At 51.6% G+C, this 27,303-nt stretch overlaps 1 protein-coding gene across 1 annotated transcript in view; it reads left to right on the top strand.

Annotated features, from left to right (window-relative positions):
* Positions 1 to 481: 481 nt before the first annotated feature.
* The window catches only part of ST3GAL2 (ST3 beta-galactoside alpha-2,3-sialyltransferase 2), a 41,090-nt gene continuing 14,268 nt past the window's right edge, over positions 482 to 27,303 (top strand). Inside the window, exon 1 of the mRNA XM_070398093.1 lies at positions 482 to 698. The gene's annotated coding sequence lies outside the window, so the exon portion shown is untranslated. The remainder of the gene's footprint in view (positions 699 to 27,303) is intronic.

Genomic DNA, 27,303 nt, shown 5'->3' with positions numbered 1-27,303 from the left:
CACGGATGGAAACGGTACCCGGGGTGCGGCGCGGTTCGCGGGGCGGAGGCTTCTCCTGCAGCCGGGCTCGGCTGCAGCCGGCACAGCCGCGTCTAGGAGACAACCTGGGCTGGTTGGCACCTTCCTGGGAATCCAAGGTATGCAATACCCGGGCCCCGGGGTACCTCACACCCCACATCCGACACTGGGAGCCCGGCCTTCTGGGAACGGGGATTTCCCATCCCCCACCCCCTAAAGAGCGGCAGACCCCCGGAGCCCCGGCCGAACTACAAAGCCCACAATCCCTAGGGCGCAGGCGCGCTGTTTTGGGGGAGTCGTAGTCCTGAATGCGGGGCGCCCCTATGGACTCAGCAGCAGCTGGACTCCACCTCCCAGCATGCCCGCGCGCGCGCGGCAGGAGGAGGGAGGGGAGAGCCCAGAGGATGTGAATGGGGAGGGGGCAGCCGCCCCGCTTCCCCCCCCACCCTTCCCTTCCAGCCGGGCCGGGTGGGGGGAGGGGCCGGGCTGAGGCGGCGGCAGCTCGCTCGGGTGGGGCAGGGCCGGCCAGGGCGGGACCGGCCCGCCGCGGGCGAACCAGGGAGCGGCAGAGCTAACGGGTCCGGACGTCGGCGGCGGCGGCGGCGGCGGCGGCTTTCTGCACGGGTGGAGGCGGTGGCAGGAGCGGCGAGCGTGGCCCGCGGCGCCCGGCGCTGAGTGAGGTGCGCGGGAGGCATGAGGGCGGGCGGGCGGGCGGGATGCGGTGCGCCCCGGGCCCCTGGCTGCTCCGAGCCCTCCGTGCGCGGGCAGCGGGCTCGGCCCAGCGGCTCCGGAACCGGCCGGGTCCACCCCGGCAACTTCCCCCAGGTCAGGGGGCTGGGCTCCCCCGTGCAGGCGCGGGTCTGTTCGCCTTGGCCTCGATCCCCAGCCCGGCCTTCTGCTCTGGCACATGCAGCCGCTCCCAGTCCCCTGGGCGCGACTGTTCCGCTCCCGGGTGGCGCCCCCAGCCCCCAGCCCCAGCCCCAGCCCGGGAGGCGCGGCGAGCCCGGTCCCGCTGGACAGTCCCCTACTCCGTGCCTGCCCCCACCCCGCGCGCTCCCGGCGTCCGCGCCATCCGGAGACCCCTGCCCCGCTCTGCTGGGTCAGCTTTTCAGCTGAGAACTGGAGAAGTTTCCTCCTTCAGGAGTGGGAGGAAGGGCACGGGGTCCTCTCCAGGGTGGGAGCAGGGGGAGCCGTGCTGAAGGGTCATTGATCCCCGCAGATGCTCAGAGGAAAGGCCATCTTCCCGGGGTCAGGAGGACTGTCCCCTTCCATTCCAGCTGTTGGCATTCAGTATACCTGATGTGTTGCCATCGATGAAGGCAGTGCATACTAACACCATTTGCAATAAAGGGAAATGGAGACAAACGTATAACTTTTCTTTATGTTGATATCAGTGCTACATTTTTATTTGTTTAATAGTAGTATTAAAACAAAACAAATAGTTCTGGTACGGGACGTTGAAATAGTTCTGGTGAGGACTGTAACTGCTCTCAAAAGGGCCACATTGCAGGGCTCAGGAGAAGGCAGGGGACCCTGCGGTGTCAGGGCAGGACCCAGGGACCCCAGCGAGCGGTCCTCCCCCTGCTGTACCCTCTCTCTAAGGAGTCCTTCGGCTGTAAAGTCCGAGCACCGCGGGCAGGCAACTATCCCCCCCCCCGCCCCCCCCCCCAGCAGATCTGCAGCCACTGAGTAAGAAAATCAGCCACAAATGCAAATAGCTAATTGGTCCAGAGGGAGCTGCTCTGGTGAGGAAAAATCAACAAGTTATTTATTTGTGTGGCTACAGGGAATTGGGAGGGGGAGTAAAGAGGGGAAGCCGAGGGGTGATTACAGGAAGAGGCACAGGTGAGGGAATTGGGGGTGGAGTGGGGATCACCCCCCCCCCGCCGCTGCTCCTGCTCCTACAGTTTTCCTCTCCTCATCCACCCCCACTCCCTCCCTCCTTCCTCTGCGGGGTTCCTGGAGGCTTGAAAGGGACTTTAGTAGAAATTTGGTTCTCCCCTCCCTGTGAGTCAAGTTCCCCAACAATTCTCATTGCCACTCAAGTTTAGTTACAGAACAAATGCCAGTCATTTCGTACTGATGGTGAACTGGAACCAGAGGCAGGAGGATATGAAAGTCTCAGCCGCCAAAGGGAATGAGGCTGAGGGGACCAGGCGGGAGAGGGGAGAGCCTCTGAGCCCCTCCTGGTTCCCTGTTTCTCTTGGGCTCTGTGGGGAGGTGTGTGCATCTGGGGATGCCTGGCCACGAGGGAGTTTCCAGGGGATCGGCCTTCTCTCTGTTCCATCCTGTCCCAGAGTGGGTGGTATTTCTCTGGACCAGTGCCTTTTCAGCGTCTGGCTGGTTCCTGGGGACTCCAGCATAGCTCAGGAGGAGACCCCCCCGGACCACAGGGAGGGGAGACAGGAAAGCCTAAAGGGGGGGAGGAGAAGAATGAGGACCCCCTTCAGGTGTTTTCAGTGTTGGGGATCTAACATGGGCACTTCCATAGGTAGGAAGGTGCTGTCAAATGGGGAGCAGGGTAAACAGTTTATATGAAGGAGGTTTCGCCTAAGACCAGAGTGGCAACTGGTTGATGAAGGACTTTCCTCAGTGCCTGAAAAGCGGTTCATGCTTGACCCTAGGCAAACTTACAGGATGAATGTGAGCTCTGATCTCTCCAGTGGCATTTCCTGTACTTAACACAGAAGACACCTCTTCTCCCTTCAAACCCGGCTGATGTATTTTATTTTTTTAAATTTTATTTTATTGTTTAAAGTATTACAAATAGTAGTACATATGTCTCCTTTTTTTCCCCCCCATTGACCTTCCCCCGGCCTCCCCTACCCGCCGGCACATGCCCTTACCCCATCTGTAGTGTAGGGCTACACTACATTTTGTTTATCCGGTATGTTGATTTTTAAAAGTTGTAAGAAGAAAATGAACCTGTCCACCTTTGTTTAATGATTATGCACCCTCCCTTGAGGAGACTCGTTTGGGCAGAGTATATGATTTCTTGGATCACTGCCTAAGAAGGGGAGGCAAGATGGGGTGGTCGGGTCCAGAGATGGGCTCGAAGACTCGCCCTGGCAGGGAGGAAAGGCCCAGGCTTTCGGCCCTGAGCTGGGCTGGGCACACAGGATTGTGCTGGCAGAAAGTGTGGCAGGAGTTGTTAATGACTGTTTATTCTCCACAGGCTGCCCTGGGTCAGTCTGATAAGAGGGAAGAGATCGGCTCCTTGAGTGTTATCCTCCTGACAGCTGCCTTCTCTGGCGGGCCCCGGGCACCGAGGGTCCTTTGTGGTGCTGCTCTTGCTCTATCCCCTCTCCTTCCTGAAGTGCACGAGCCTTGGCATCAGCCCAGCTGGGTTTCCCCTGACTCTGGGCCAGCTCCCTTCCCATCTGTGGTCAGATGAGGTCTGCCCTAGGGGAGAGTCAGTCCTGGTGAGACTGAGCCAATTGTGAGCCGGACCTCAGGGTGGGAAGCCACTTAGGGTGGGGCCAGGACTCCCAGGCCTGTCTGGTCCATTTTGGTCCTGGGGCCACAGGGCTTTGGAGGAGCCCCACCTTTGCCCCAGAGTATTGGGAGATCCCGCTGTTTTGCTGGAAAGAGTGGGGATGGGGATCTGATGGGATTTCTGTGGTCACTTTGGCCTCCCTCTGGAGAGTGAATTGGAGGGGTCTCTTTAGTAGATCCGGGGCTACTGTCGGTGAAGGGTGACAGTTCCTTGGATAATATGATGGTGGTAGACGTGGAGAGAAGTAGAAAGAGAAGTGATTTAGGTGATAAAAATCAGGTGGAGCCCTAGTTGGTTTGGCTCAGTGGATAGAGCGTTGGCCTGCGGACAGAAGAGTTCTGGGTTCGATTCCAGCCAAGGGCACATGCCTGGGTTGCGGGCTCAATCCCCAGTAGGGGGCATGCAGGAGGCAGTCGGTCAATAGTTCTCTCTCATCATTGATGTTTCCATCTCTCTCTCTTTCTCCCTTCCTCTCTGAAATCAGTAAAAATATATTTTAAAAAATCAGCCCTCACCGGTTTGGCTCAGTGGATAGAGCGTCGGCCTGGGGACTCAAGGGTCCCAGGTTCGATTCCAGTCAAGGGCATGTACCTTGGTTGCAGGCACATCCCCAGTGGAAGGTGTGCAGGAGGTAGCTGATCGATGTCTCTCTCTCTCATCGATGTTTCTAACTCTCTATCCCTTTCCCTTCCTCTCTGTAAAAAATCAATAAGGTATATTTTTTTAAAAAATCAGGTGGACTTTGTAATAGGTTGCCTGAGGGAGGCCGAAGGAAGGAGGGGACATAGATGATTCCCACGTCTCAGGTTTGCATGAATGATGTCCCTATCCCAGAAACTGGGAATATAGAAAGAGGACTGGGTTTAGGTGGGCTTAGAGCATGCATGAGTTTGGTTTGGAGCAGGTTGAGTTTGAGATATCTTGGGGTACCTCTAAGGTATGTCATCTGGGGGCAGCATCCAGAAATGAGTGGGATAGATGAGTCTGGAGGTTAGGGGAGTGTCGGGCATCATTTGAAAAGCCAGGCGCTACTCTTACCAGGTTGAGAAATAGGTTTGGAAAGGGTTCCCTAAAAAGCCACTGCCAGATGGAATGGAACCCAGGATCATGACTTTCCATTGCATTCCATGTCCCGGGTCATCGTCCCTTCCCTGGCCACTTAAGCTGGTTCCAACCCTGCCCAGGCAGCAAAAGACATGGCGCCCTCCCCTGTGGAGTCATGCCTGTGGTTGGAGGGCTCTGTTGGTGGGCAGTGCGGACGCCAGGCCACCCAGGAAGGATGTGCGTTCAGAGCTTCCCTCACCACCTGGGCAGAATCCCTGGCTGGAGAAGGTCTTGGATCCTGGCCAGAACTCAGCCACGGCCGGGAACCCCAGAACCACTTCTGTTCCTGTGGGCTCGTGGGCCTCCCAGCTGGGTTGACCTATCAAGGATGGGGTTTTTAGGGACAAGTTCAGGGAAGCCCTTCTGCGTCAGATAGCAAGCAGGACTGTCTTAAGTGGCTTCTAAAAATTCTTTTAAATGAAATGGAAAATGGTTATGATGTATCCAAGATTGTATCAGTTGGACTTCTTCAAGGACAAAGGCCGCAAACCTCACTCAGAGTGCCCTTTGATAAAAGGGAACCTGTTGACTCATACCCAAGAGTATTGCTGGCCACATGCAGGGAGGATGAGGGGCTCAAACAACATCCATCTCACCCTGCCCTTCTCTGTGGCGTGCCCCTCGGTTCCCTCCCCCGTGGTAGAAGGTGCCTGCCAGCAGTGCCAGCCTCCGTCCTCTCAGCATCCCTTGCCAGGGTTCCCACAGGAGTCATGGGTTCACTTGGAATTGGGGCCCATGCCTAACTTTGGGCGCTCTGGTTGGCCAGGCCTGGGGTTTCATGGTTCAGAGATGGTTCCCCAAAGGGAAATGGGGTGTCATCCAACCTAAAGGCGTCATATGCGAGGTGTGCACCAGGGCCCTTGGAGACCTTTCAATAATGCCTGGCCTGACTTACGTTTCAGAAACGCCACTAATCAGGATTTGTTGCCATGTATTAATTTACCTTGTTGAAAACAAAATGCTAGAATGGGTAATGGAACTTAGACTCATTGAGTCATTCCACTTACAGATCAGGAAGTGGCGGTTGAGAAATTTGTCTGATATCCTCAAACCAGCAGATAGAAGAACTGAGAGCAGAACCCAGGTCATCTGACGTGCAGGCTGGGGGCTCCTTCCAGAATGAAGTGGCATCTTTTAGGGAGGAGCCCCTGAGGCACCCCCACTGCCATCCCCTGGACTTCAGGACAAAGTTGACATAGGCAGGTTATGGCAAATGGTCACTTCCTTGTGGTGGCCCAGGGCCCCCTGCATGGTGGTGGTTGGTGTTATGCAGGGGTCGGTCTGAGATGAGGGAGACCCTCCTCATCTTAACCTGTCCCAGTAAGCAGAGGAGGCATGGGCCCCGCTCTGGCTGGCCTCCGCCCGATGCTGCCTCCGCCCCCTGTCCGTCTCCCCTGTCATCTTGGCTTCTTGAATGCGTCCCTCCTCTGTGTTGTTTCCAGCTGGGGGTCTGGATAAGAACGTGGCTCCAGGGCTGCTGCGCCCTCTGGATGATGTTGGAGTGTTTCCTGTTGGGGAGAGTTATGCCCCTCCCTCTGTCTTCTCCCTTGGAAGAGAATGCCCAGGACAGTGGTACCAGTTTCAGGGACAGATAAACAGCACGACTTTGGCCTCAGTTCCCGTCACCTCTAATTTGTAAGCGTCCAGATATTTGACCGAACTTGGCAGAGCCAGGAATGAATGGGGTTTTGTAGAAAGAGCTCTGGGCTTCGAGCCTCCAACTAGCACGAGGAGACCTCAGTCTGACACATGCTCCCTGTGTCACACGGGGTGGGTCACTCCCCTGGGCCTCTGGGCCAGAAGGGGAAGGCTGACCCTGTGAGGGGCTTTGGGCGAGCTGAGGAGCTGAGTTACAGAGAAACGAGATGCTGGAGGTCCTGGGAGCTTGCAGGCGGTTCTCACCAGCTCCTCAGTGCCCAGGGCGTGAGGTAGGGCTCTGCCGGGTTCGGGACTGAATTCCTTTTTCAGTCTCACCGTCTCCTCAGGCATCTTTCTTCCTGCCCTTCAGATATTTGCTGACAGCTGGCTCTTCTCTCCTGAACTGTCTGCCAGCCCGGACTGACCAGTGTGCTCTGTCTGCCCCTCCTGCTTGGTTCCCAGAGGTCCCCTGCTCGGCCTGTTTCTGTCTGTGGCTGTGTTCTAAGTGATTACCCAGCCTGGGCCAGACCCCCCTGTTCCCTGAGGCTTCGCTAGTGTCTGCTCTGGTGCCTGCCCCCTGCCCCCTCTGTGAGGCTGCAACGCAGCAGGCCCTGGGACACATAGTGTGGTACCGTGACAGCCATGGCTCCTTTCCGCTTGGCAGGGACTGTGAGATATAAGTAGGGCAGGCATTTTCATGCTCATTGTACAGATGGAGGGCCTGAGGCCCGGAGAGGTATGATTTGCCCAAAGACACAACTGTGAACAGCAGGGCCAGTCCTGGAATTGAGGTCCTCTGAGCTTAGTCCAGAGTTCACTGTAAAATGTTAACTCATAGGCACATATTGGGGTGGGGATGCCTCAGTTTCACCAGGAAGGCCATGGGCTTGAGAGCAGGCCCTGGCCCCACCTCTTCACAATCCCAGGTCTCCCCTGCACAGCCCCAGTCTCCAACAAGCACCATCACCTTGGCCATCCCCGTGTGACCCCAAGATACATAATAAAACCGAACAACAGAGACCACTCCCTGGGGACCATCATCATGGTCCCTGGTCTGTGTATTTCTCCCCTCCCTGTCCCCCCAAAGTTGACGACAATAATGCATGTCATGTCGCTATCATCTTAGCAGGGAGCATGTAATTTAGGCCAGCTCCGGGAGGATGAGTCACTCCTTGAGGAGAGGACTGGGAAGAGTCTTCCCCCCTCCTCCCCTCCCCCCGCCCCCCACACATACCCCACACTCTCTCGCTCCCCTCTCCCTGGGGGTGAGGGTCACAGGCAGTGCAAGGGGAAGGCTCTCTGTGCCTACTCATAGCAGCTGTTACTGCCACTCTCCAGAGGTGGTGAAGTGGATTACCCAGCAACCTTGGGGATATTTGTTCCTCCCAGGGGCCCTGCCAGAATCAGTCCTGGCACAGGATCAGCTCCTCAATGAAGAGGAAGATTGCTCAGCCAGAACAAGGGAGAAATGAGAGCAGGTGTGTGTTGGGCATGACCCCGCCTGGCAGCTGGGCTCTCCAGTTCACCGGCCACCTGCTTTCTGCCTCCTGGATACGAATGCTAGTGACACAAGGAAAAGTGGGGGCACAGGGCAGGGGTTGGAACCAGAAGTTACTCGGCACCAGGAAAGGTGACATCCGGAGGACACAGCAGCCGAGCAACGGGCTGACTCTGAGCCCCTCTATCTTTTTACTTCGCGTCTTTCTACCTCCACTCCTGGGGGGAAAGAGGCCACATTTCTTCCTTTACGAAATGTCCTGGTCCAAGCAGGGATGCAGGCACCTTTGGGTGCCATTAGCATAGCGACCACAGGCTGACCTTTCCAAAAGGCATGACTGAATATGAAAGGAAAAGAAAAGAAAGAGAGCGGATGAAGGATAAAGAGAGTCGGGCTCATGAAATACAGGCTGCTGGTTTGTTCCCAGGGCTCTCTGCTCACTGGAGATAATACTTTTAGGGCCAGCATCCCTCTGCATGTAGAGTCTCTGACCTGTCTCCTGTCTCAGGCACCCCCTACGACACATACACCATGAATCCTCTCTAGACAGCTGGTCCACCTTCTGGTCAACCGCCTGTCCCTCCCTCCTCTTTACTCAGGGTTCATTGGTGGTAGAGGGCATGGGCCCTTACCTAGGCAGCTTAGGGGATTGGCACCCACATGACCGTACCTTTTAGGCGTGCCATCTTATTCTAAGTAATCCTTGTACTAGGACCCATCTCTTTATTTTAAAAACATCTTTATTGTTGAAAGTATTACATATGTCCCCTTCTCTTCCCCATCGACCCCGTCTAACCCACCCCTGCCCCCCACCCCAAGCCTTTACCACCCTGTTGTCTGTTAGGACCCATCTCTTTTTTTTTTATTTAATTTTTTAAAAAATATATTTTATTGATTTCTTACAGAGAGGAAGGGAGAGAGATGGAGAGTCAGAAACATTGATGAGAGAGAAACATCGATCAGCTGCCTCCTGCACACACCCTACTGGGGATGTGCCCTCAACCAAGGTACATTCCCTTGACTGGAATTGAACCTGGGACCTTTCTGTCTGCAGGCGGACTCTCTATCCACTGAGCCAAACTGGTCAGGGCAGGACCCATCTCTTGACACATTGCTCAGGCCCCAGCTTAGCCCACAAGGTGCCATAGAAGGGCTGGTGGTCCTACAACATCTGATCTTGGCAGGATCTGTACCCGTCTCCCCACCTGGTTCCTCCCTCTCACTGGCCACAACAATAGAAACTAATAAGTTGGCCTGGTTGGTGGAAGTTTGGGGATGCGTTGGGGGAAAGATCGCGCGGTGTGTTTTTTGAAAAAACAAAAAGAACACTTTGTACCTAGTGTTGATGGAGGATGTAGATAAGAACCACAAAACGGAGTTTCCAGCCTGCAGTCTGCCTCTGGGTCGAACCACAAAATGGAGTTTCCAGCCTGCAGTCTGCCTCTGCGTCCTCTCTAGCGTGTGAGTGCCCTGGAGCCAGACAGGTCCCCACACTCCAAATCGCTCCCTGCCAGCGCCCACAATACTCCCATTTCATACCAAATGTTCAGGTGAAACCACACACAAAATCAGAAGAGCCACCGCCTCACAAGGAAGTGTGGGGGTGGGGGATAGAGGGTGGAATAGAAAAAGGGAGGTTGTCATCAGTTACAGCCCACGGTCCCTACCCTGCTAAGAAGGTTGGGACCCCACAGAGAACTTTGCCCTGTGCAATGGAGGCCTCCATGCCTGCAGCCCAGGCCGTCACTCTCAGGGTACTCCCTGGTCCCAGAGGCTCTGGCAGACATTCCACCTGAGTGGCTTGGCTGGGCCATAAAGACTGAAAAGTTTCAGCCAGAGGTCTTACCAGCGCAGTGGAAGAGGTGTGGGTCATCACTGGGCTGATCAGCCAGCCTTGTTCTCACCTACACCTGCCAGTGAGGCACTGGCACTGGCCCTTGCCGAGCCGGGAGAGAGGAGAGTCCCAGAACCAGGGCTGCTGTCCTCTGAGGGGGAGGGCACTTCTGGACCCTCAGGTCCCAGCAGCTCTGTCAGCATTCTCAGGGCTGTCCTGTGTGTCGGAGCTTTGGGCCCAGCCCAGCCTAGTATATGCCACCTGGGAAGCGCTGGGGGGTCTGCTGTCTGCTTTGCTGAAGGCCTTAGAATTCTGTTGGGTTGTGCGTCTGCAATGACGGCACAGACCCCAGTCCGCAGCGTTCCTGACGCCACCAGTCACCCTGCTTCCTGGGCCCCTTTCTCGCAGGTTCACAGTCCTGGGGGTTGGGTTATGACCTCTCCCCTGGCATTCTCTCCCTATCTGACCTTCCCAAGAGGATGTGAGAATAGATACTAGTTTCTTTGTTTTTTAAAGCAGGAACACTTCTTTTTGAAACTGTTTGATGGATTTTATTTATTTTATTTTTATTTTTTTAAATATATTTTTATTGATTTCAGAGAGGAAGGGAGAAGGGGAGAGAGAATCATTGATTGGCTGCCTCCTGCACATCCCCAACTGGGGATCGAGCCCACAACCCAGGCATGTGCCCTTGACCGGAATCGAACCTGGGACCCTTCGGTCCGCAGGCCAATGCTCTATCCACTGAGCCAAACCAGCTAGGGCAGATACTAGAGTTTTAAGTTGAGTCCTTCCCTTCTGGGCCTGGGCTAAGGCCTGGCTAGAATTTGAGTCACAGAGACTGTGGCCTGTAATCTAGAGGCATAGCTTCTCCCTTCCCTAGGTGTGTATCGGTGGGAGTGTATGTGCCCCAGCTCAGCCTTCTCCATCAGCCTCTGCTGGGATCTAGCAGGCCTTAGCCTTCGTCGGAGTGGCCAGACTTCCAGTGCTCACAGGTGGAGGGAGGGGGAGTCCAGTCCAGGGCCTCCTGCCGTGGTCCAGACTTGGGAAGGGCGAGAGAGGAGAAACACCAGTCCTGTTCCTCTCCCCCAGGCGAAGGCAGGAGCGATCAGATTAGGAATTCTCCAAGGGTTGGGAGGCAGAGGGCTGGTTGGGAGTTGGGAGGGGAAAGCCCTGCCCTTCTCTGCCATCTTGCACGTGTCACAGCTCCTTGAGGAGAGCATTTGCCCTTTGCCTCCAGCCCCTGGAGCTCTCTTCTCAGTGCCTTTGCCCTGCTTGTTCCAGGGAGCTGTCTGGGGTGGTGGGCCATGTTTTCACCGGCTGCTTCCCTGCCATGTGGGTGCTCATGGTGGGGATGAGAGGGCTGAAGGTTACCTGGAGAAACCACTTCTCTTTCAGTCCTTTTCCAAAGAGAGTGAAGGAATGCAATGATTCTTCTAAACCTGCTCTTAGACCACCCTGGGCCTCCCACTCCAGGGGAAGGGGTGTGTGTGTGTGTTTGGGGGAACCAGCCTTGAGAAGGATTGGATTAACCTGTGGACTGACTCTTCTCTGAGAAGAGCAAGGAGAGTCCCTTTGATAAGAGTGAGTTTGTCGGGGACCATGGCCCTTTTCCCCAAGGGGGGCTGTAAGTTGAGGAGTGATCCCGAAGCCCTTGGCTCTGCCCTTCGCTAGCGCTCTGGCTGGCTGTGTCCCCCTGAAGGCCTCGGATAGGCCATGGAATCACATCACCAGCTCCAAACTCTTTAGAAGGCAAGGCCCACAGTTGGCACCTGAGATGCCCGTCTCTGAGGCTAATCGCCCCCTGATATCCTAGGAAGCACAGTCCTCCTAGGGGAGCCCTGGGTGGTGGGCAGGCTGGAGGGGCTGGGAGAGCTCTCAGAGCAGGGGAGCCCCAGCCCGTTGCTCTGCTTCTTGACAGAGAAGGAGCTTCAAGGCCTCAGAAAGAAGGGCTGTGCTAAGGGCAGGGACGCAGCTGTACCGGGAGGGCGAGGGCTGGGTTCTTCCCACTCTGTCTGCCCCTGCTGGGTGACAGTGCCTAGTTGTTGAATGGACCTATCCCCTGTTCTTCTCTTGAGATTCCAGTCGTAGCCCAGACACCCAGGTAAGCGCAGAGGAGAAGGAGAGCAGAGCAGCTTCTCTGCCGCTCTTCACTGGACACCTATGGCATGAGATCTGAACCATAAAGGCGATGAATAGCCCGCCCACCTGGTGCTCTGAACTTACCGTTCAAGGATCAGAGCTGACTATGAGCATCTTTGCTCCCTGACCCTGGGCGGCAGAGGTGGGCAAGAAGGTCTAAACCCCCAGCTCTCCAGAATCCCCCCTGGCTTGCCCTGGGCCACCATTTATTCATCCCGCTCCCTACTTCCTTTAAAAGTCCGCAAAGAAATTTAGATTCATTTCGCAATGGCCAGTTTTATTCAGTGGTTAGAGCGTCGGCCCAAGGACTGAAGGGTCTCAGGTTCAATGCCGGTCAAGGGCGTGTTGGTCGGGGCACGTATGGGAGGCAACCAATTGATGTGTTTCTCTCACATTGATGTTTCTCTCTCTCTCTCTCCCCTTCCCTTCCACTCTCTCTAAAATCAATGAAAAAGCCCTGACTGGTTTGGCTCAGTGGATAGAGCGTCGGCCTGCAGACTGGAAGGTCCCAGGTTCGATTCAGGTCAAGGGCATGTACCTTGGTTGCGGGCACATCCCCAGTGGGGGTTGTGCAGGAGGCAGCTGATTGATGTTTCTCTCTCATCGATGTTTCTAACTCTCTATCGCTCTCCCTTCCTCTCTGTAAAAAAATCAATAAAATATATATATATTTTTAAAATCAATGGAAAAAATACCCTCAGTGAGGATTAACAACAAACAAATTTAGATTTGTTTCCCAGTCTCCTAGCTTCAGGGCCTTCCACCTGTCTCCTGCGTCGCAATGTCTGAGGCCCTCAGCCCTGTGGAGAAACCCCTTATTAACTTTGTCTTTCCTCGAATCTGGCTGCCAAACTGTGGCTTGAGGGCCACCATGGGAATGACCTTGGCGAGCTGGTTTGGAACCAGCTCCGGGCAGGCCTCTGTTCCGTGTAGTCTGGGAAGCGACAGCTGTGGGAGAGGTGGCAGGCTCTGTGACCCTCAAGCTCCGCCACAGGATGGACACGGCACTCCTCCGCGCAGCCTGGGGGTAAGGGTCAGCCGGGGCCAAGCTGGTGCTGAGGCCTCAGGTCTGTGCTGTCCACCACCTCGCTGGGAGCTGCTGCTTGCCACTGGGGCCAAGGGGAGGCAGAGCCTGTGGGTAGCCAGGAAGGAGGCTCTGGAGCCAGACCCTGGTGGTGCTGGCCTGGGGGAGGCTGGAGGGAGGCTGTGGGTGCTGAGGAACCCGTGATGTCTATCCAAGATCATGGGACTCCAGCCCAGAAGGGTGGCCCAAGCTGGGGCTCGGGGCTAACAAAACTGTGGTCCTTAACCTGGAGCATAGGCACTGAGCTGGGAGCTTTATGCCTCTGAGATGGGTGATATTCCCATTGTACAGATAAGGACACAGATCAGAGCTGTTAAATTGTTGATAGCTGGCAAGTGGCAGTGCCAAAATGGGAATCCAAGTTTTTCTAGTTGCTTTCGTCTTTTGGGTGGCTTGACTGGAAAGGGGCTTTGAGCGGGGTGAACAGGCGTGAGATCTGACAAGTCCTAACGAGGGAGGGCGCAGCCAGTAGCCTGCAGTGCTTAGGGGAGTATCCGGAGAGAGGTCCATGTTAGCGGCCCTGGTGTCTCTGCTGACAGGAAATTAAGAGGGGGCACTTCAGCCGTTCCCACGGTCCAGACAACTTCCATCACTTTAGCACACACACCTTTCCCGTTGCCTCCGCTTAGTTAAATCGGTTTATTCCGGAGGCCTCATGTTTCTTGGTGGTCCACGAGAAGTTAGAGAAAGCTTTCACTTCTAGAATGTCAGAGCTGGAAGAGTAGGGGCAAAATGTAATGATCACTTTCATCTGCATCCTTATGTAACGATTTATAAAAGTGGCTTCAAAGCATTTTTTTCATTACCATATTTCTTCTGATAAGGAATGGTGAATTCTTTATTTTTTATTTTATTTATTTATTTTAAAATATATTTTTATTGATTTCAGAGAGGAAGGGAGGAGAGAGAGAGAGAGAAACATCAATGTTGAGAGAGAATCATTGATTAGCTGCCTCCTGCACGCTTCCTACTGGGGATTGAGCCTACAACCCCGGCATGTGCCCTTGACTGGAATGAAACTTCGGACCCTTCAGTGTGCAGGCTGATGCTCTATCCACTGAGCCAAACCAGCTAGGGCTCTTTTTAAAATATATATTTTTAAATTGATTTCAGAGAGGAAGGGAGAGGGAAAGAGAGATAGAAACATCAATGATGAGAGAAAATCATTGGCTGCCTCCTACACACCCCACACTGGGGATCAAGCCCGCAATCCAGGCATGTGTCCTGACTGGGAATGGAATCGTGACCTCCTGGTTCATAGGTCAACACTCAACCACTGAGCCATGCCGGCCGGGCAGGAATGGTGAATTATAAATAACACGATCTCTGTACTCAGTGAAGGAGTGACATGTCTTTTTAGGTTCTGTGTAGGATCATAATATATATGGGCCAGATTGTGCCCATGGTCCAAATTAGTTCATAACCCCTAGAGGGTAGGGTATTGTGAGAGATGAGGCTTAGGAGGGTGTCCTGATTTGGGGATCTCTGGATGTACTGTATGGGTTAAGGAGCCTGACCTTGGCCCCATGAATAAGGACACCCCATCTCGTATGCTTTTGAATGCAGGAAGATGATGCGTTTAAGTCTGAGGCACCCTATGGGCACTCTAAAGAGGCAGTTGAGAATGTAGGTCTAGAACCCAGAGTAGAAGGGCAGCTCTTAGGTTTGGAAGGGGATGGTGTAGAGTAGAGACGCAAAAATCGAAGGGCTGAGGGCAGAACATTCAGGAGCCTCAGCAGCTCAAAGAGACCAGGAAGGTCTGAGTCCAGAAAGTAGATGTCAGAGACGTGGAAGTCCAAGTGGAGGTCAGCAGGAGCAAACAGATCTTCAGAGAGGAAGAGGGTGGAGGCAGGATTGCCTTTTTCTAATGGTTAAAGAATCTTGGCCTGGGAAGAAAATGGCTTGTGGCCTGCTGACAGCCTGGACGAGAATTTGGCTCCCCATTCCACTGTTCTTCTGATAGAATGGAAACTAAAGGCTGCGCAGGGCAGGTTGGGGACTTGAAGAGAATCAGATGGGCCTTTCCAAGGGTGTCCATATGGCCAGGATGCCTTTTCCCCTGGCCAGGTACAAGTCTGTGAAGTCGTCAGGTGGCTGGCGTGGAAGAGGGGCTGAAGGCTGGGATGGCCTTCCCCACGGAAGGTCTGGTCAGACTGCATCTGAAAGAGCCTGTTTGCCTATCTGCCCACCCTTGCCCCCGCCCACTCAGCACTGGAATGAAGAGAGGGGTGGGCGTGGGAGAGCAGTTTTAATTGGGGCTTTTGATCAGCTTACCCCAGGCTATCTAAGTCTGCTTCCTTCAGTGTGCTGGCTGGAGTTCTGTGAATCTCATTAGAGATGGTTTGATATGCCTCCCCAGGAGATAGTATTGGCAGGGATCCCTCATTCCCCAGTACAGATAGATTAATCCAACTCATCCAGTCAAGATGGCACTGTAAATTTATACTCTAAACACAGAGCAGTCATACATAAAAAGATAAAATTCTAAAAACATAGTCATGCACTCCCCCACCTCCCCACACACAAAATGATAAACATCTCTGAGGAGAAATGGGACAGGAACACAAAGAGAGCAGAGAGAAGCTGCAAGCAGGCAGAAGCCGCTGGAAATCTGGGGTAGCAGAGCTATAGGTGCTGCACATGGAGTGTGGAATCTGAGGTAGTTCCCTGCCTGAACCCAGGGCCTGGGAAAATAGGCTGAAAAAAAAGTTGCTTCCAACTCTTCCCTGGGGTTATGGCTTCTTATAAAGATGTTTACCTTGGGAGACGGAACTTCACAGCCTGGACCCAACTGAGCTGCTGCTACAAGATTTGATTCTAGATTGGGAGACCCAAAGACCTGGGGAAGCAAAGGTATGAACCCCTAGACGGGGAGTGAAAAATATAAGAGAAAAGATGAGCTGAAGTTCCAAAGAAAAATTTACCCAAGAAGAAATGAAAATAAGAGTAATCAGAAAAGTCTTTAATATAAGTTAGGTCTTGGACCCTCAAAGAGATATGGAATCCATTAGAGAAAGGGAAGTTATGAAAGAAAAAGGAAACAAGAATACATGAACATAAAAATTTTAAATAAAAAATTCTAGCAGTGGAAAATAGTGTCATTCGAATTTGAAAGAATAGCTAGAACAGAAAATACATGAATTGGAAGCAAATACTGAGGAATTGGTTTAGAATGCAGCATAGGCACAGAGGATAGATTGACAGACTTCAACATGTGTCTACTAGGCATTCCAGATGTGTGGCAAGAACATGGAAAATATGCCTGGCCAGCGTCGTTCAGGGGCTGAGCGTAGGCCTATGAACCAGGTGGTCTTGGTTCGATTCTTGGTCAGGGCACATGCCTGGGTTGTGGGCTCAATCCCCAGTGGGGAGTCTGCAGAAGGCAGCCAGTCTATTGATGTTTCTATCTCTCCCTCTTCCTGCCTCTCTGAAATCAATTAAAAAAATTTTTTTTTAAGAACATGGAAAATAAATAATATTTGAAGAGATAATGGCTGAGAATTCCAGAATTGAACAAACAACATGAATGCCACACAGAATAGATACCTAGACATAACATAGTGAAACTGCAGATAAGAATAAAGAGAAAATATTAAAAACTACTAGAGAAAAAAAAGAATTCAACCAGCTGACAATTAGACATGACACTAGATGCCCAAAGATGACAGAGGAGTATCATAGGGAAGCTAGAATTCTATACCCAGTTATCATTCAAGAATGAGGTAAATATACTTCTGGACATATAAAGACAGCTTTATCACCCACAAACCCTTGCTAAAAGAACTACTAAAGGTATACGTCAGTAAGAAGAAAAGCAAATTGGAGAAGGAACAGGTTGCTTGCACCAACACAGCACAGAAACTGATATTACATTGGAAAATTTAATTAACTATAGACAGTAGTATATCAGGATGCTTTCTGCTACAAGTAATAGAATAACCCACAGTGACTTAAATGCTAAAAAATATTTAATCAGCTTATGATGAGAAGTGTGGCGGTAGGAAGCTCCGGGGCTGGGGCAGTGGTCCAGGATTGACATGAAGGACCCTGAATCATTCCATCGTTCTGCTCTGCTGTCCTCAGGGTGTAAGATGTCCCTCTCTCCTCATGGCTGTGGGTTGGCTGCTGCAGCTCCAGGCATCATATCATCACCCTATTGCACTCCAAGCAGGGAGATGCTAGAAGAAAGGAAACTGTCACCCTAGCCAGTTTGGCTGAGTGGATAGAGCATCGGCCTGTGGACTGAAGGGTCCTGGGTTTGATTCTGGTCAAGGGCACGTATCTTGGTTGCAGGCTGCTCCCCAGACCAGGCCCTGGTTGGGGCGCATGCAGGAGGCAAACAATCATGTATTTCTCTCACATTGATGTTTCTCTCTGTCTTTTCCTCTCCCGCTCTCCCTAAAAATCAATAGAAAAATATCCTCAGGTGAGGATTAAAACAAAAAAATCCTATATAATAAAAGCCTAATATGCTAAGTGTCCAGTCGTCTATTCAACCAATCAAAGCGAAATATGTTAATAATATGCTAAGGCCATTCAACCGCTCGCTATGACATGCACCGACCACCAGGGGACAGATGCTCAAACTGGTAGGTTAGCTCGCTGCTGGGGTCTGGCCAATCGGGACTGAGCCAGATGGGCCAGACATGCCCTGGAGCCCTCTTGCGGTCCCTCCCCGACTGGCCAACTTCCCGCATCTCTCCCCAGCCCAGTCGTGCACTGGTGGGGTCCCTCAGCCTGGCCTGCACCCTCTCACAATCCGGGACCCCTCAGGCAATGTTAGAGAGCCGGTTTTGGCCCCGCAGGCCAGGGGATTCGTGCACTGGGCCTCTAGTAAAATAATAAAATAAAATATTTGTTTAAAAAAGAAGGAAGCTATCTTTTTTAAAAAGAAGGAAGCTGCCTCCTTTTCTGGAAGAAGAATCTTTCTAAGAAGGCCCCAGCAGACATCTCTGTATGTCTCATGCCTGAGCTGGTCCATCCTTAGAGCAATTCCTGGTAAAAGGGAACAGGCTTACTGTGGTTGGCTTCGATGAGGCTTGCCTCATCTCCTAGGACGGGTTTCTTCACTGTCTGAACAAAATCAGGATTCTGTTGGCAGGAAAGAAGGGGGAGTGGCTGCTGGTAGGCAACCAACAGCGTCTGCCACAAACGGCAAAACACAAACAAAAATCTAGCGTCTGATTTGTTTTTTAATTTATAAAAAATGAAAACTAGCCCCAGCTGGTTTGGCTCAGTGGATAGAGCGTCGGCCTGCGGACTGAAGGGTCCTGGGTTCGATTCCGGTCAGGGGCACATGGCCAGGTTTCCAGCTTGATCTCCAGTAGGAGGTGTGCAGGAGGCAGCCGATCAATGATTCTCTCTCTCATCATTGATGTTTCTATCTCTCTCTCCCTCTCCCTTCCTCTCTGAAATCAATAAAAAAATATATAGATATATACTTTAAAAATGAAAACTAAAATTGTTGACCACATTACCAAGGAAGAATAAGGTACAGTAAAGTAGGGAATTTCATTGTTAAATCACACCAAGTTTCTGCCTTGTTGAAGAGACTAGTGCTGCTGAAAACTGTAGTCTTCATTTGAAAAATGTATATATGCTGACAGTTTAACACATTGCGGGCGGATCATGAGCATTCTCGTGTTTTCATATTACACAGTGTTTTACATCAATGTTAAAGGCACGCCTTAAAATTAAATACCCATTGCATTTCGAAGTTATTTATTACATGTTCTTATAAGCTAATATCTTTTTAAAGTTTGATACTTTGTAAAACATGTTTTTGTACTTGTTCAGTAGGAACTTATCTGGCCACTGGGTAAAACTAGCAATGAAACGATTGGTGCACAATGTGTTGAGATAACCACTGAAAGAATAGGAACATAATTTCCAAGTCGGGAGGGGGGGAAAAGTGTTTGGAGTGGGGAGAGTGTTGGATTGCCAAGAAAATCAAAACTAAAGTAAAATTAGTGGAGAGAAAATACAAAGTAAGATAGTAACATAAGTCCAAGTACGTAATACCAGTAAGTGTAATGGATGACATGCACGTGTTAAAAGAAAACCTCTCAGATTGGATAAAAACCAAGTAAGGAGTGGTCTGGAGCCTAGAGACTAGTCAGCAGGACAGAGAGACTTAATAAGAGCCTCCCTGACCTTATCACAGTGGTTCTGTTCTTTAAATGACTTTCTCTTCCTTTGCCCCACTTCCCCCTCCCCAAACATTTCAGTGGGGCCTTATCTGCCTAGCTCTTAAGATAACATTGTTTTTCTGAACTTTGCTTCCTGACCTAGAGTAGTTATGTATAACACTAGGGGCCGAGCGCGTACGCCCTGCCACCCACCCACCACCCCACTGTGCCCACCCACTGGCCGCCAGTCTATGGGCCGCGGGGGAGGGACTGAGAGGTGCACCATGCACTTCCTAGTGACTGGTCGTTTGGTCATTCTGGCGTTCAGGTGTTACGGCCACTGGCCTTTTATAATATAGATATTCCTGGACTTTTCCCCCAAAAGACACAGGGGGGCAAGTGTGGAACAGAGCAGGGACCCCCACATCTCAACTCTCCCCCTGGGCCACTCCCACTAATGCCTCAGAGCCCAGCATTCCTCCCCTTGCAGCCTGTTTCTTAGGGTACACCATTGATTCTCTTGCAATAAAGACTTATTTCTCTAGGACTTAATTGAAAGTTAGCTAGAGTGACAATCACAGGTTTGAAAAACGTTGTTAGCGCTTGCTTTCTGGTTTCCTGGCTGCTATTTCTGGGCAGTATCAGAAGTACTGGAGCTGAGATCTCAGATTGGATGTCAGATGAAGGCGAGGTGTCCGGCAGGAAGGCAGAGGCTCAAGAGGCAGAGTCTGCCTGGCCAGTGTGGCTCAATGGTTGAGCGTCAACCTATGAACCAGGAGATCACGGTTCGATTCCCGGTCAGGGCACATGCCCTGGGTCTCCGGCTCGATCCCCAGTGGGGGGTGTGTAGGAGGCAGCTGGTCAATGATTCTCTCTCACCATTGATATCTCTCTCTCTCTCTCTCTCTCTCTCTCTGAAATCAATTAAAAAAATAAAAAGAGGCAGAGGCTGCCCGAAGACCTTTAATTGGGAAACAGAGAGGTTGACCATGAGGGTCTGCCAGAGGCCGGTGCCAGGATGTTGTCGTGCGGTGACTTCCTTTAGCCAAGCTTGTGGAGGCGAAGCAACCTGTTCTCAGCCCCTTGAAGGACAGGCCTCATGGGTTTGAGATGCGTGTAAGGGAGGGCTGTCCAGTTCCTTCCTCAAGGAATGACCGGCACTGCCCCCTCCCCCAGGGCACCTTCTGCTCTCTGCCATCGCCACACCCAGGACGCAGGGAGTTGCTAGGCTGGTAGGGATCTGGGGCACAGGGAACCCTTCCATGCTTATACCCCAGTTAGTGGGAAAAGCCACTCTGAAAGGCAGTAGATGCTTGTGGGAGGAGCACTGGCCTTGGAGCTGTCAGGCCTGGAGTGGCATCAAAGCGACATCACTTACTGCCTGGCTGACCTCGTTCAGCTTGACCTCGTTCAGCCAGTCCGGACTTCTGTGAATACCAAACGGAGGCTGTGCCCCCAAGGGCTCAGAAACTCATAAAGCAGCATGCGACGTGAGTAATAATCTGTGCTTTGATGCCTTTCCTTGTGGCTCTGGGACACATCCTCGGGCTGGGTGTCAGCGGGTGGAAGGAGGGTGGCTTTATCAGCAGCTTAGGCTGGGTTTTTTCCTTCTCCCCACCCCTTTCAGATTTAAGCAGCCTCCTTTCCGCCATCCTCTGCATCTTATTTTGACATTTCTTTTCTCTGCCTGCCAAGAATATTGTGTTCGGCTGCACTGGTCTGAGGCTGTGGTATCCTGTGCTTCATCGGGTTAGTTTGATGGTTTGTCTCCTGGGAACTGACCGGAGACGGGCTGTAACGCCACCCTAGCCTCCCCTTTTGGGGGCAGCCTTTGCGCTCAGCCCCATACACTTGCCTCTTCTCTCCTTTACCCGAGAGCTGGCTAGGGCCCCCGTCAGCTTCCATTGGCTCCTCGTATCTGCTCAGGCGTGCACCTCCTGAGTGGCAGAAGGCTGTCGGAGGAGGGAGACCAGCTATTCTTCAAAGCCTTCGCTGCCCCTGACCTTTTGGATACTGGTCGCCAGTTCTGGTGCTCTGTCTGGCGTTTCAGGCTTGCCCGGCCATTCGGGGAGCGTTTATGGTTAAGTGGTCTCCCCAGATTTGCGTAATGTGTGACCAAAAACCTTTTGGAAGACCACAGCATTGCCTTGCCACCCGCTAAATTTTCCTCATTACTCCCCGTCCCTCTTAGAGGGCTCTTCCACAGCGGCTCTCTGAAGGTCTCCGACCCCAACAATAAAAAGACCTTCTCGTTGTCTGCCACCCAGGCATCACTCCCTGGGACTGTGCTCTGTGCTCTGCTTTGCTTCCTGTTTCGCAGGGAGGAGATCCTGTCCATGTAGGCACTCGTTCCCACCCCTTCTTGTTCCTCAAGGACTTTGCTTCTCAATTCACCCTTTTCCTGCAGAGTGAACTTTTCCTTCTGCTAAGCCACTCCCAGTAGGATCCAGACATTCTGTAATATCTCCCAACTTAATACCCTTTCCACTTTATCCCATTCCCTTTTCTTTGGTAACATCTTCATTAAAATACTAGAGGCCCGGTGCACGAATTCGTGCACTCGTGGGGTCCCTCGGCCTGTCCTGTGCCCTCTCGCAATCTGGGACCCCTCGGGGGATGTCAGAGAGCTGGTTTCATCCCGATCCAGTAAGGAGGGAGCCCGATCCTGTGCATGGAGTGTCTGTCCCCTGTTGGTCAGTGCGCATCATAGCGACCAGTCAACTGGTCATTCAGTCGCTTAGGCTTTTATCTATATAGACTAGAGACCTGATGCATGAAATTTTGCAAGGGGCTCGGCCCTTGCAGCCCAGGCTTCGTCAGGAAGGACATCCAGCTGTCCAGTCTAATTAGCATATTATGCATTTATTATTATAGATAATTTACATACCATACAGTATGTGAATTATACTGTACACATTTCAGGTGTACAGTTCAGTGGTTTTTAGTCTGTTCACATGGTTATGCAACCATCACCACAAACAATTTTAGAATATTTCATCACCCTAGAAGGGAACTCCCTATGTATTAGCAATCACACCCCATCTCCCCCAACCCCCCAGGCCTAGGCAACCACTAATCTGCTTTAGAGATTTGCTTCTTCAGCACATTGCACATAAATGGGATCATATCATGTGCAGCCTTCTGTGACCGGCTGCTTTTACTCAGCACACTGTTTCCAAAGTTCCTTCATGGCGTAGTTAGTGTGTGTCAATCCGTCATCCTTTTTTTTTGGCTGAGTAAGATTCCATTGTATGGGTGGACAGCATTTTGTTAGTTCGTCAGTTGATGGAGCTTTGAGTTGCTTCCACCTTGGAGCTCACAGGAATAATGCGGCTTATAATCATTTGTGTACAAATTTGTGTGTGGACATGTGTTTTTCTTTTCTCTTGCTGAGTCATATGGTAATAATAGTTCCATGTTTAACCTTTTGAGGAACTGCCAGACTCTTTGCCAAAGTGGCTGCATCATTTTATAATCCCACCAGCAATGTATGGGCGTTCTTCACTAACTCTTGTGAGTATAATATCTCTTCCATTATAGCCATCCTAGTGGTTGGGAAGTGATATCTGATTGTGGTCTTGATTTGTATTTCCCTGATAGCCAATGATGTTGAGCCTCTTTTCGTCTGCTTGTTGGCCATTTCTCACCTGTCCAGTTTTCACCCCATCTTTCTCTGGGTCAGCCACTGTGAAGGTCACCGCTGACTTCCCACCAGCCACAGAATGGTCGGTTCTCAGTCACATCTTACCTTTTAAGAAAAATTTGACACAGTGAATTCTCCTTCATTGTTTCTTTTTAAAAAAATATTTTTTAAATTGATTTTTAGAGAGTAAGGGAGAGGGATAAAGAGACAGAAACACCAATGAGAGAGAAACAGCATCCATCGGCTGCCTCCTGCACACCCCTCACTGGGTATCGGGCCACAACTCAGGCATGTGCCCTGACCGGGTATCAAACCAGTGACCTCTTGGTTCATGGGTTGACCCTTAACCACTGAGACACACCAGCTGGACTCTCCTTCATTCTTTCTTTTTTTTTTTTTTAATATATTTTATTGATATTTTTACAGAGAGGAAGGGAGAGGGATAGAGAGTTAGAAACATCGATGAGAGAGAAACATCGATCAGCTGCCTCCTGCACACCCCCCTCTAGGGAAGTGCCCACAACCAAGGTACATGCCCTTGACCGGAATCGAACCTGGAACCTTTCAGTCCCCAGGCCGACGCTCTATCCAGTGAGCAAAACAGGCCAGGCCTCTCCTTAATTTTTGAAACACTTTCTTCTCTTGGCTTCCCAGATACAGGGATGGTTTCTGCCCCCTGCTTAACGGCCCATTTCTTTTCTGTCTTCTGGCCTCCACTTCTAGACATTGGAGTGCCTCAGGGCTCTCTCCTGGGCCACCTTCTCTTATCTGTGTCAGACCCTCCCTAGATAATTTCTTCTGGTCCTGTCATTTTAAAAAATAAACTGTACTTTCATACGGATCCCTTCGGCTCTGGCCTCATCCATGAGCTTCAGATCTGTGTGTCCAATTTCCTCTTGCCATTTCCATGTGGACGCCTAAAGGTCATCTCACATTTAATCAGCCACAAGCAGAGCTTTTGCTTTTTTCCCACCCAAACCCATTCCTTTCCTGTCTTTTCTTTAAGATATTTTTATTGATTTCAGAGAGGAAGGGAGAGGGAGTGAGATAGAAACACCAATGATGAGAGAGAATTATTGATCGGCTGCCTGCTGCACACCCCCACTGGAATGGAGGCCGAAACCTGGGCATATGCCCTGACGGAGAATCAAACCTGTGACCTCTGGGTGCATGGGATGATATTCAACCACTGAACACCAGCCAGGGCTCCTGCCTTTTCTGTGTGAATGAATGCCACCCCTACCACCAGGTTGCTCAGGTCACAGTCCTCTGTGTCACTCTGATTTGGGCCTTACTCTCCATCCCCCATCCCCTTCCAGCCCATCAGTTAAACCCTTCAGAACACAGCCAGCCGCTGCTCACCACCAGCACTGTTTGGGGTATTACAGGAGCGCCTCTCTGGTCTCCATGTTAGGCTCCCATAGCAGCCAGAGTGACTTTTTAGTAAAAAAAATGTTTTAACCTTAAAAACATTAGATTTTATTATGAAATACATCACACATTCAACATCTTACATATCACATCTATACTCCTTTAAGAACAAAAATCAAAAATCACTCTGTACTCTATTCCTGACCCAATACTTCAGAAGCCTCTGTCGGCCCCTCCTTGATCGTATCTGCCTTCCTTCCCCTCCAGAGGGAATTTCCTGAATTTGGCTCTGTTGTCTTGATTGTATCTGTTTGTTTTATCATCTATGTATAGAGGCCTAAACAGTTTCTTACTTGTCTTTGGGTACTTTTGAACTTTCACGAACTCATACTTTAGGCATTATCCATGACTTATTCTTTTTGCTCAACATAATAGTTTTTTTTGCTCATATTCATTCCTGTTGATGTCTAAAACTGGTGTTCGTTCATTTTTACTATATGACGTGAATGTGCCACAATTTATCCATTCTATGCTGACGGCCTTTTCGCTTGCAGTTTTCAGCGGTTACCCAGCGCTGTCAGGAGCATTCTTTTACGTCTCTTCGTGCACATGTTCCTATGTACCTGGCAGTAGTAGAAATTCCTGAGTTTGCCATATACCACGAGGATACCCAAAATTAAAAAGATAGAAAAGATCGCGGCGTGGAACAACAAATAGAACTCTCATACAGTACTAGTGGGAATGTACAATGCTACAACCACTTTAGAAAACTATACGGTTATTTCTAGTAAAGTTAGGCACACACCTATCCTAAGAGCTAGCAGCTCCACTCCCAGGCATTTACCCAAGGGCCATGAGGCGGGGTGTCCACAAAAGGCCTTGCACAAGACGTTCATGGCCGTTAGATTCCTAATGACCCAAAACGGGAAGCAGTTTAAATGTCCAGACATGGAGGAGGATTACCTGCTGATGCACACAGACTGCTGGATGAATCTCTAAAACATCGCACCGGGCAAGAGAAGCCAGGCGCCAGGGTACATACATACTGTGTGTTAGTATGGGGTTCAAGAGCAAGTCAATCCAGTCTGTGGTGACAACTCAGAGAAGTGTGAGCGGTGGGTCTTGCCTGGAAGGGAGCACGGGGAACTTTCTGGGCTGATGGCAGTGCTCTATATTTTACACAGATGCACACATACATGGCAATTCACCAAGCTTTACCTGGAAAGAGCTCTGCATTTTATTATATATGAATCAAGCCTTACTGGGAAAAAAAATTGTTCCAAGTGAGGTAAGACTTGGGGGTTGGGGTGTCCTATCCCACCCCATCCCACTGGCCCCTTAAGTGTCTACTGGAAGAATAAAGAAGCCTCATGAGCCGGGAGGCCCAGAAAGCTAGCCTGCTTCCTTTTGTGGGCAACAGAGGTGGGGACTGAAAAAAAAAACAGAGGTGGGGACTGATGCCAAAGTGTGTGCGTGCGCCCCGCCACCCCCCGACTTTTTTTATATCCGGGTATATGCATGGGCTTAGTGTGAATGGTCAGAGCAGCTGTGAAGGGGAGAAGTCAGAAGTAGTCAGTGGGCTCCTGGAGGGACTGGGGGTTCCCAGGAAAAAACGAGACAAGTGAAAGCACTTAGTGAGGGTCAGCAGCGGATGACTTCTGGGGTTTTTAATGCATGCCTGGGGACCTCTGATCTTTTTTAGTCCCAATTAGCAACAACCTGCGCTTCCATTTGCACTCAATGCAAGTCGAGCAGCTCAAGCTCCCGGGAGCAGCCTGGCCGCCTGGCCGTGGGGTTCCCAAAGCTGGGCTTTTGCCGGCCACTCTATTTCTGTGCTCTTTCCTAACATGTTGTTGAAACTAGGGCTTTTCCTCTCCCCACCAAGGCGGTCAGGTGCCTCTTCATTGAGTTAGAATCCCCAGGAGTTCTGACGCCCCTGATGGGGGATGTTTCCTTTAGAGCCTCCTGTGCCTTCAGTGGCCACCATAGGCTGCCCACCAGAAACCAGGTCTCCCCAGGAAGGCCCCTCGCTCCCATCCTTTGCTCAGTCTGCACCGTCACCGCCTCCCAGGGCCCCCTTGCCTCACAGCTGACACTCAGGTCACGGGATGCTGAGAGCGGGACTCTGTCTAACCAAGTTCTCCTCCTTAGATGTTGGGCATGGAAATGGGCACAGGGGGGACTGGAAGAGACCGTTCAGCCAAATGTCATACCTGGAGTCGGGCCTGCCAGACGGCAGCAGAGTTGGAGGGAGCACACCAGAGCCAGTGCTGCTGGGGCCCCAGCGGGGGAGAGCCAGGAGCCCTGGGTGAGGCGTGTGGGGGAAGCTTCACTCTTGACCCTGGGAAGCCAGCTTCTGTGTCTCCTTGTCTCTCATCCCTGGCCCCTGGCCAGTCACAGGCTTTGGACCGGATAGACCTGGACTCAAATCTTGCCTCCATTCTTGAGGTCGTGTGTTATGCAAGTTCCTTCGCTTCTGTGAGTCGTGCCTTCTCCCCATGCCCACTGCCGCCCCCCTGCTGGATAATGCCGTCCTTATTGGAATGTGCTGGTTCCTTTCCCTGATGGCTTTGACCCCAGAAATTTGAACTGCCACGAAGGGGCAGCTGAGGTTCTTAGACACAGAGGCGGAGAGGCCTTCTCTGCAGCCAGGGGACCCGGAAGGGCTGGCTGCAGCTGGGGCTCTCAGTGAGCGGCGGTGAGGCCCAGGGCTCAGGTCAGAACCGGGCGACCAGATTAGGCAGGAGCTGGCGGGGAGAGGCAGGGAGCCAGGATTAAGTAATCCTTGTGGTGTTGGGACCAGGGCCCGGAGGCCGCACCCTCAGCATTGCCTTGACCCTGCCCCAGCTCCTTTGCAGATGGCATGGATTCAGGCCAAACCGCTGGCGAGTGGCCTCTTCTCCCTGCTCTTGCCAGCCAGGGCAGCACAGGGCTCAGGCTGTCAGTGCCCCCAAGGGCCTTGGCATTCATTTCATCCATAACATACAGATGAAGACAATGCCCAGAGGGCCGGGTGGTGGTGGTGCTGAGCCTTGGCACCCTGTGTTCAGACACAGTCATGTCCTGTCCCTGACACCAGGCCTGGAAGGATTGTTAATTCCTGAGCTAACCCAGGAATGCCTCATCTATAATCCACATTGAGAGAGAAGAGGGCAAGTTTCAGGGCCGGGGCCCAGCCTCCTGTGTTACTTAGAGGGGCTTCTCACAGGCACCAGGACGGGAGTCATATCCTCAGTCCCCTGGGATATTGTTCAATTAAGTTTTACCTGAAATTACCCTCACATACCTGAACTAGGAACATTTAAAAAACATATTCTGTTAAGAGTTTGTTATAAAGTTGTTCCACA

Source organism: Myotis yumanensis, unplaced genomic scaffold, assembly GCF_028538775.1.
Source record: "Myotis yumanensis isolate MYYU_CA2020_CCGP unplaced genomic scaffold, mMyoYum1.0.hap1 SCAF_18, whole genome shotgun sequence".
NCBI lineage: Eukaryota > Metazoa > Chordata > Mammalia > Chiroptera > Vespertilionidae > Myotis > Myotis yumanensis.
This window is presented reverse-complemented; position numbering and strand designations above follow the sequence as displayed.